Source organism: Grampus griseus (assembly GCF_964374135.1).
Source record: "Grampus griseus genome assembly, chromosome: 1".
Classification (NCBI taxonomy): domain Eukaryota; kingdom Metazoa; phylum Chordata; class Mammalia; order Artiodactyla; family Delphinidae; genus Grampus; species Grampus griseus.
In genome coordinates this window covers 120,901,055-120,910,122 of record NC_139017.1, presented here as the reverse complement: position 1 = coordinate 120,910,122, position 9,068 = coordinate 120,901,055, and positions in this window count along the sequence as shown.

The window sequence follows — 9,068 nt, the reverse complement described above, 5'->3', positions numbered from 1 at the left end:
AAATACAAATAGGAAAGAAAAATAATATGTCAAAGAATTTGACAAAAATAAAAAGAAGTTGAGCTATTGAATAGTGTTGTGGAAATAAAATAATTTTCATTTTATACCTGATGAATTAGAGACAGTGATAGCCTATTCAAATGGAAGCGTTCTACTCAATCAAAAACACCCATTGGGGCTTCCCTGGTGGCGCAGTGGTTGAGAGTCCGCCTGCCGATGCAGGGGACGCGGGTTCGTGCCCCGGTCCGGGAAGATCCCACATGCCACGGAGCGGCTGGGCCCGTGAGCCATGGCCGCTGAGCCTGCGCGTCCGGAGCCTGTGCTCCGCAATGGGAGAGGCCACAACAGTGAGAGGCTCGCATACCGCAAAACAAACAAACAAACAAACAAAAAAACACCCATTGAAGAGGCATTTAGATTAGCGCTTGAAGTGAAGTTGAAGAATTAGAGAATCATATATTAAAAAAAAAGACATTCATATAAAAAAGAGTAGAAATGGATATTTAAAGAATGTGAATCATTGGATTGTCTCAGAAAGAAAATGTAAGTACAAATAAAAAAACCCACCAGTATTAAAAATTAAGTTTTGAAAAAAAACTACACAGTTTATTAGAGAAGAAATATAGAAACAGTGATATCATTGGAAAGACAGAAAAATAACCCAAATAATGTATTGTTAGAAGTAAAAGAGAACCTAAAGAGAACTTATGTATTTTCTTACTAGTGTCTTTCATTCTAATTTTTTAAAAGTTTAATTTTTTAATTAGGCTATGAATAAATGAGTAGAGAATTTAGTCTTTAATTCTTTTTCTTCATTTCTGTCTCTCTGTCTCTCTCTCAATAATTTTTTCTTTCTTTCTTTTTGGTAGGGTGAGGGCTCTCCTTCCCATTTGTGTCACATTTCTCACAATTTCCTAGTACAAGCCTGTAACTGCTTAACTGCTTGCAGACTTGGCCAATCTCCTCACAGCACTTCTGAATCTCTGATTTTGGTCAGGCCTTTTCTTTCTATTCATCCAAATATTTTAACTAATCAATGGTCATCTACCCCATATATCTACTATTCCTAATAACTCCAGACCTAGTGATATTTTCTTTCTTCAAACTCTCATAATAATGGATTCACTTCTAAATTTAGGAATTAAATAGAAACTTACTTGTATGTTATCTAGTCACTTATAATTTAAAATCAGTTTTGTGTCCATATTTTTTGAGGAACAGTCTAGAAAATATATTTTACCATCCTTCATACAGTATGTAGCAGGATATTGAATACAGAGTTGGCCCTTAGTACATATATATGAAGTTATTTCAGAGTGGCCTTTCAATATTTACCAAATGATATGACTTAAATCAATGGAATGAAATTATTTGTGCTTGTCCAAATTTACTCCATTAAAATACACAAGCCTTAATTTTTCTTTTAAAATCTTATCTCCATTGGCTCTTTTAATTCACTGGGTAAAAATGCATTGGTTGGCATGCAGAACTTTCCCTTCAATTTAGGTGCTTGGATACAACTGAAAGGATAAAGACTGAGACTCAAATTAAAGCAGAATTAGTGTTCTGATAAGCCTTTTTTATTTTATATGATATTTTGATGCACTTTAAAAGGGAGTGAATCTCAAGCTTTCTCTAATGTGGTTAATTTTAAAGATGGATATCTAAAACCAGCTCTGAAATAGAATTATGGCAATGAAATAATAAGGCAATTATATATTGCCTACGTGCATATGTCTGCATGTTCTTCACAAAAGTGTTCCTTCTAAAAAACAGGCACTTAATGAAATTCTTAGCTCAGTCCACAATAACTTCATTGACAGAGTGAAGTTGTTAGAAAGACATAAGCAGAGCCATTATAAGAAGCTGATGATTAATAATAACTTCTTATGAATACATAGTAGCTATTTATTGTGGAGTTAGAAGTTGATTATATACTAAGTCCATTGTACAATGCTTCAGTATAAATTAGGCGAATGGTTTTCTTGTTAAGAATTTTAAAGGGCAGATAACATTGACTGTATTTATATAGCTAGAGGCCAATAAAACAAACATTTATTATTATTCAAGCCAAGAGCTAAAGGGATATTTTAAATACACTGCATTTTTAGATGGGCATCTGAATTTTGGGTCAAATCTCTTCATTAAGGTACCAGTCAGGCTTAACTTTTATGACAGACATGTCATAAGCAGCATAACCCACAAAATCTCTGGATACATATTTAAAAGGTCAGGCATATGCCATACAAATCTACAAAATGCCTTTCATTTTTTTTTAAGCTATAGTCAATTCTCATCCTCCAAGGAAAGTTCCCTTAATGTAAAGTTATAATACAAATAGAGAGATGTATGTAGCCACAAGCATTGATGTTTCCTTATAAGTAAAATAGATGTTTTGCATTTGTTTTGGCAAGCTAAGTGCAGATGCTTCAAAGATACTTTCATAAAGAGAAAAATGAAAAGTTTGGTTTGATTAAAATGCATTTACTCAACCTAATAACAAGCTATTGTTAGTATTTGTATGCTCTGCATCCTCTGCATACTATCATTTTGAAGGAGCCAGTGTGCTTTAAAGCTCTCCTAAATAAATCTCCCTAGTGAAAACTCCACAGGAAGGGAACACACATCCATAGGGTGAGCCCAGGGCAAAATTGTGACATAGACTCAAACAAAAAGCAAAGAAATAAAATCAACCTTTGATAGCTTCTTATTTACCAAATTAGTTCTCTCATTTATCCTTCCACCTTTTACTGAGGAAGATAATTTTTAATATCAATTTCCTGTCGGTGGTAAGGCCTGACAACCTCATGACTCCATTTGCAGCACTTCTACTCAGGTTTCACCTATTCTGAAGCACTTCAGGCTCTAAACGAATCCCTTCACGTGGGGTCACCCCTTAGGTTCTAGCTTGTGTAGATTGTACCCTGTATCATGATACCCAACTAAGGGGTCAATTATGAGCAGAAGTCCATTCAGCTTCCAGTTGCTATGTCAATGTTGGCCCTGCTTTCATATTCCCTCTATAGCCTACCTCTGTTTTCTACATAAGATCTACCATAATTTTCTGAAATCTATTTCTGCAAAATACCCTTATGTGGTACAGATGAACCTATTTGGAGGGCAGGAATAGAGACACAGATGTAGAGAATGGACATGTGGACACGGGGGTGGAGGGAAGGGGGTTGGGATGAATTGGGAGATTGACATATATACACTACTATGTGTAAAACAGATAGTTAGTAGGAACCTGTTGTATAGCACAGGGAGCTCAGCTTGGTGCTCTGTGATTACCTAGATGGGTGGGATGGGGGATGTGTGAGAGGGAGGTCCAAGGGGAAGGGGATATATGTATACACATAGCTGATTCACTTTGTTGTACAGCAGAAACTAACACAACATTGTAAAGCAACTATACCCCAATTAAAAAAAAAATAGCTTCAATCTAATGAGCTTTATTCCCTGAAAGTAGCAACATCTTAACAGATGTTCAGAAACTTACTTTCATAATCCCAAGAATCAAACCTGTAAGTAGTGAAATTTATGTACTGAAGTAGGTCAATGTGGCAATTTTTTTTAGGACTGTGGATACCATAGTGTTACTTGTTATCATTTACTGGTTTATCTATTAAAACATATAAACTGAATATATATTAATTCTTTCTTTCATATTTTTGTGTAAGAAAATCAATGAACTCTTTACTTTAGCTTTAAGGTGAACTGGACAAAACCATAAAATCTGAAATGAATCTGAGATGTTAAAAGTCTTTCTGGGAAAATGAGTGTATCTGTGTTTATAAAGCCTAACCATCCTAACTGCTTTCTTACTAAAGTTCTTTTCTTCCCTTTCCTTTAAACTGATAGGCATTATGTCCAAACACAGGGAGGAGAATATAATTCTTGGGAGAGAGGTCAAACTCCAATATTATGTAGAAATGATGCAGGAAGTTTATTGTGTATACAAAACAAACAGAAGATTCATCTACTGCTTAATATTATTCTTGCCAAATTGCATGGAACCTAATTGCTGTAAGAGTAGGTAATCTGTGTACTTCTTTTCATTCTCACTAATGAACAATATTTAAATTGCTGAAATACTTCCTTTAATTTTCTTATTTCTTTCTAACCTACTTTCCTCTATTCCATTCAGAACAGGTTTTATTTAATTGAGTCTTTATTTCACTACTTGGCTCACCTCTGTCTTGTGAGTTCCTCAGAAGGAGAGATCACTCTATATTTTTTGAACAGGTGCTTCATTATGGGAGGTGAGTAGCTCAGTTACATAGCCATTTCACCTTTTCCCCCTTGTCTGGCAGTTGGTGTGGGCTGTTAAACAGCCTTAATAGAAGATGAGACCAGTCTCTAGCTCTAAGGGCATGAAAACTTTTTTTTTTAATTGGTCTCAGTATCTTCATGGTTCGTTAAATACAATGTAGAGTCATTTTATTGCAGCTAGTGGACCCCAGAAGGACCTGACAGTTAAATGAAAGTTGTCAGTCTTCTTTCTGCTGTAGCTAAATTGGGTATTAAAAGGCCAGAACCTGGAAATGAGGACCAGAGCTGAGATCAATGTGCTAAACAAATAAAAGAAATGTAATGAGTTCTTGAGAAATGCAGCATAAGAAGGCATAGGTATTTAAGTGTCTAGACAAATAGAGGCCAGTGGTAATAAATCTATAATGAATGGCTCTAAGAATTACAACTGTGCTTTGCATAATAGATAAGTGGAAAGCTTGTGGTCTAAAATTTACAAAGAGGATTCTGATAAACTGCAATGAAAAAAGAGCCTTTGAGTATAGACTCTACTAAGAAATTATTAACAATTATAGTTCATTCTTCATCAGAAATATAAAGAATTTGAGATTGTCAATATCTGTCCTTACTCAAAGCAACAGAATAAATAACATTCCATTGAATTGACTTGCATTTTTTAAAAATAAAGTTCCAATGACTGATCATGATTGTATACATAAATAAAGAAATGATTCTTCAGTTAGAAAACATTTCCCTGCTTAGCATCATGCAGTATTTCTAAATAAAACATCAGAATTTGTTGAAAATATCACTGCAGAAAAAAATTATAAAGAGTTTAAAGAGTCCACATAGGATTTTCTTTCATGTCTGCCAAAATTTAGGGCAGAATATATGCTATAGTTAAGAAAGAACTCTTAAACTTCCCTCCCCAAATTATAATTAATTAACACAACTTGACCTTTATATTTTCTGTGTCCAAATTCTATAATTTACTTTATAAGCCTTGAAGCTCAAAGGTGATACTTTCTAATATTTGTATTAGTGGAGCAAAAAAAGAGGTGAGACAGAACTGGCATTAAGTTTTCATTCATTAAAATATAAGAAGTATCATTATTAAAAAATGATTCATCCTATTTAAAGAATTCTAGAACAATTATCAAGAATTATTGATAAACTTATGGCACTTACATAAGTTTAAGTAAGTAAGTGAATGTTATATTTATAATTCTAATTTAATTCTCCCATCACCTTCGATAAAATTGTGAAAAAAATGGTGTCAATATGTGGGCGATTGGTAAGGAAAAACTGAGACACCAAAAAGCAGTTTAATTTAAATTACATGATTTGCTTTTTTTTTTTTTTTTTTACATTTGAAGCCAAAATCATTTGAAAATACTTTACTTTCTCTATATAGACATACCAAGATAAATTTGGGGGGACTTATTTTTATCCTTAAGATTTGAAGCCAAACCATATTTTCAAAGAAAGCTGTTGGTACTCATGGTCCCCTTGATGTTTTAGATCAATACCGTCACACAGAATTTACCACAATGATGGAAATGTTCTATATCTCTACTGTTCAGTAGGATAGCTACTTGTCATATATGGCTATAGCTAATTTGAAATGTGGTTAGTGTGACTGAGAAATTGAATTTTTTATTTAGTAATTTTTATTAATTTAAATATTAATCTAAAATTAGTGGCTACAATATTAGTGCAGAGTTGAACTGTCTGTACAAATGTCATCAACATTGTTTGTTGATTCTAAAGTCTTCTTTGTCCAGCTCATCATGAATTTCTCTATTATGGTGATGCATGACAAGTGAAAGAACTCAAAAGAAGTGGTCCTCATATTTTAATTTCATTCAGATGGTTGTCAAATGATTTAACTTACCAATTTTGATTCTCCTACATCCAATATTCTCTGTGAAAACAACCTAACCATACTTACCTGGTATATTATCTGGGTTCTCCAAAAAAACAGAATCCATATTTCATATATGTAACCATATATTCCATATATATATAATTGGCTTATGCAGTTCTTATGGAGGCTGAGAAGTTCTACTATCTGCACTTGGCAAGCTGGAGACCCAGGAGAGCACATGATAAAATTACAGTGAGTCTTAATCTGAAGGCAGAAGATCAATGTCCTGGCTCAAACACACTTGGGCAGAGAATAAATTATCCCTTACCCATCCTTTTTTGTTCTATTCAGGCCTCCAGTAGATTAGAAATGACCCATCCACATAGGGAAGGGCAACCTGCTTTACTCAGTTTACTGACAAAAAATGTTAATCTTATCCAGAAACACCCTCACAGACATACTCGGAGTAATGTTTAACTGAATATTAAGGCATCCTGTGGCCCAGTCAAGTTGATACATAAAGTTAACTATCACAACTGGTATTATGAAGAGATATCTTTTCTCTTCCTTCAACCCCCACCACCTTCAATAATTAATATTGAAATTAAAAGGGCCTCTTTATCCAGTTAATTTAACTATGACTTCTCTACAACAGTCCTAAACAGTTGAAGAGGTTTTCTAAAGAAAAGGAATAGCCTACTGTGTTGTGAGTTCCCAGACTTTGTTTTATTACATTCTCTCATTTTCAGTTCTTAACACAATGCCTAGAACTGTTTCTAGCACATTGTTTGTTCTGGGAAATATTCGTTGACTAAATGAATTAATGACTAGTACCTGATATTGGAGAATAATATTTGCTGTTGTATAATGGTCTGTCAGCAAATGCTTTGGCTTTTCATTCAACTCTCTCATAAGCTTCCTGTTTGACAGGTATTCCCAAGTGACTTCGATTACTAAACATATTTTGGAGCAATGTTTTTCAATATTTAATGTGTGTATGAGCCACTTCTATTAAAATGCAATTCAGTCAATAAGTATAGGGTGGAGGCTGGTGTTCTGGAATTATAATAAGCTCCCAGATAATGTCATTAAGGATGTGAAGACCACATTTTAAGTAGCAAGGATTTTGAGAATACTCTGAAGGAAGAGAAGGAACAGAACATTATATATAAATAATAGTCATCAGAGCATTTAGCTTGTCTAAGATATGGGAGAATCAAGAATCTTCACAAAGCAAAATTCATTCATTCACTCATTCAATCAACAAATATTGCTTGAGTATCTAGTATATGGAAGATATCGTGCTAAGCTCCAGAGAAAGAAAACTATAATTTTTGCCCTCAAAGTGGATATAGACTAGTGAGGGATAGGGGATCAAAAGCAAATCTATACATATGCTCACACAATTAGCAAGTTCTTTGATAGGGTTACCCATCAGAACAGGATTTTATGGAAATTCAAAATTGGGACAATAATTTCAAAGTTAGTACGCCCCCAAGGAGATGGTATCTAACTTCAATTTTGAAGGAAGAATTGCAATGATGTAATGAGTACATTCTAGATAAAAGTAGCCATAGAAAATACATGGAAGTGACATGGGGAAGCAATAGATAGGAAAATTCTATGGATTGAAGTTCTACAGTTTTCCTTCTCATGTCTACTATCTTTATTTGTTAAGTGAAAGATTTGATCAACTGTTACATGTAAGGCTGGTAGTGAAATGATGGCATAGGGATTTGAGAAGATATAGAAAGTATGAAATGTGAGGATTAATAAAGGAGACAGTTTACATCAAAGACCCAGTTGAAGTTTAAGCATAAAGTGTATTGGCACTAACATGTATGGTTGTGTGGTTTTTCCCTGAAGCCTGAGTTTTGGAGGAAAAACCATGGTCAGTAAGGTTGATCTTAGCCTAAGATTTGACCAGAAGTATGTAATGGAAGAATAAAAAATCAAAAAATATATGAAGTTTCCTCTGTAATGGGAAAAAGATGGAAGAAGGCTAGTAAATTGGGTAACAATAATAATCAATGAAGAGTAGGGTAGAAGAAGGCAGAAAAGTATGTATAGAATGACTGAATGAGATAATTGAATGATAGGAGATTATGGTGATAGAAAGAGAAGTTTGAAATTGAGATTTGAGAAGTAGGGTAACTTAATGCTGCTGAAAGGATAATTCAACTGGGATTGGCTCCCACTATGTATTTGTGTCTAGTACCTGGACAGTGAACTAACACATTTTACTTTCTTACAAATAAAGGTCTAATTGGTGGATATAATGCAACAAAGGGGATTTCCTTTTGAACATGGACATTTTTTATTAAATTTTTTCAGTTTAATTATCTTTTTATCCTTAATTATCTAAAAATTTTTTCAGCTAATAATTATCCTCCCTTCATGCTTTTTTTTGGCTGAAATAAATTATATCTACAAGTGAAAAAATGTTTAGTGATCTGCAACCTCACCATTACAAGAATCATTATAATATGCAGAGTTTCTGAAGTAAAGCTAATAATATCCACTGTTCAAGAATACAGAATGTGATGAACACAAAATAACTGGGATAAAATGTCATTATTTAGATAGATTTTAAAAATACTCCATTATATATTCAACTTGTACTGATTTTCTACAGAAAACAACATTAATCAAGTGGTTATTCTCTCATTTAAACCTCTTTTCTTATTTAATCCATTTATTCTAGGATAAGTACTACTATTTTCTTATTTTTTCTTGATGAGTAAACTAAGGCACAGACAAATTCAAGGCCAGAGAACTAGTATAAATAGTATTTGAATGTAGGCAGAGGTTCTTCAGAACCTTAAAACTTAAATACTATCTACAATGAACTTTGAATGTAAAAGTTCATTCAGCACTTCTTAAGCTTTCTTTTTTATTTTAATTTAATTTAATTTTTTTAATTCTTTTTTTTAAACATCTTTATTGGAGT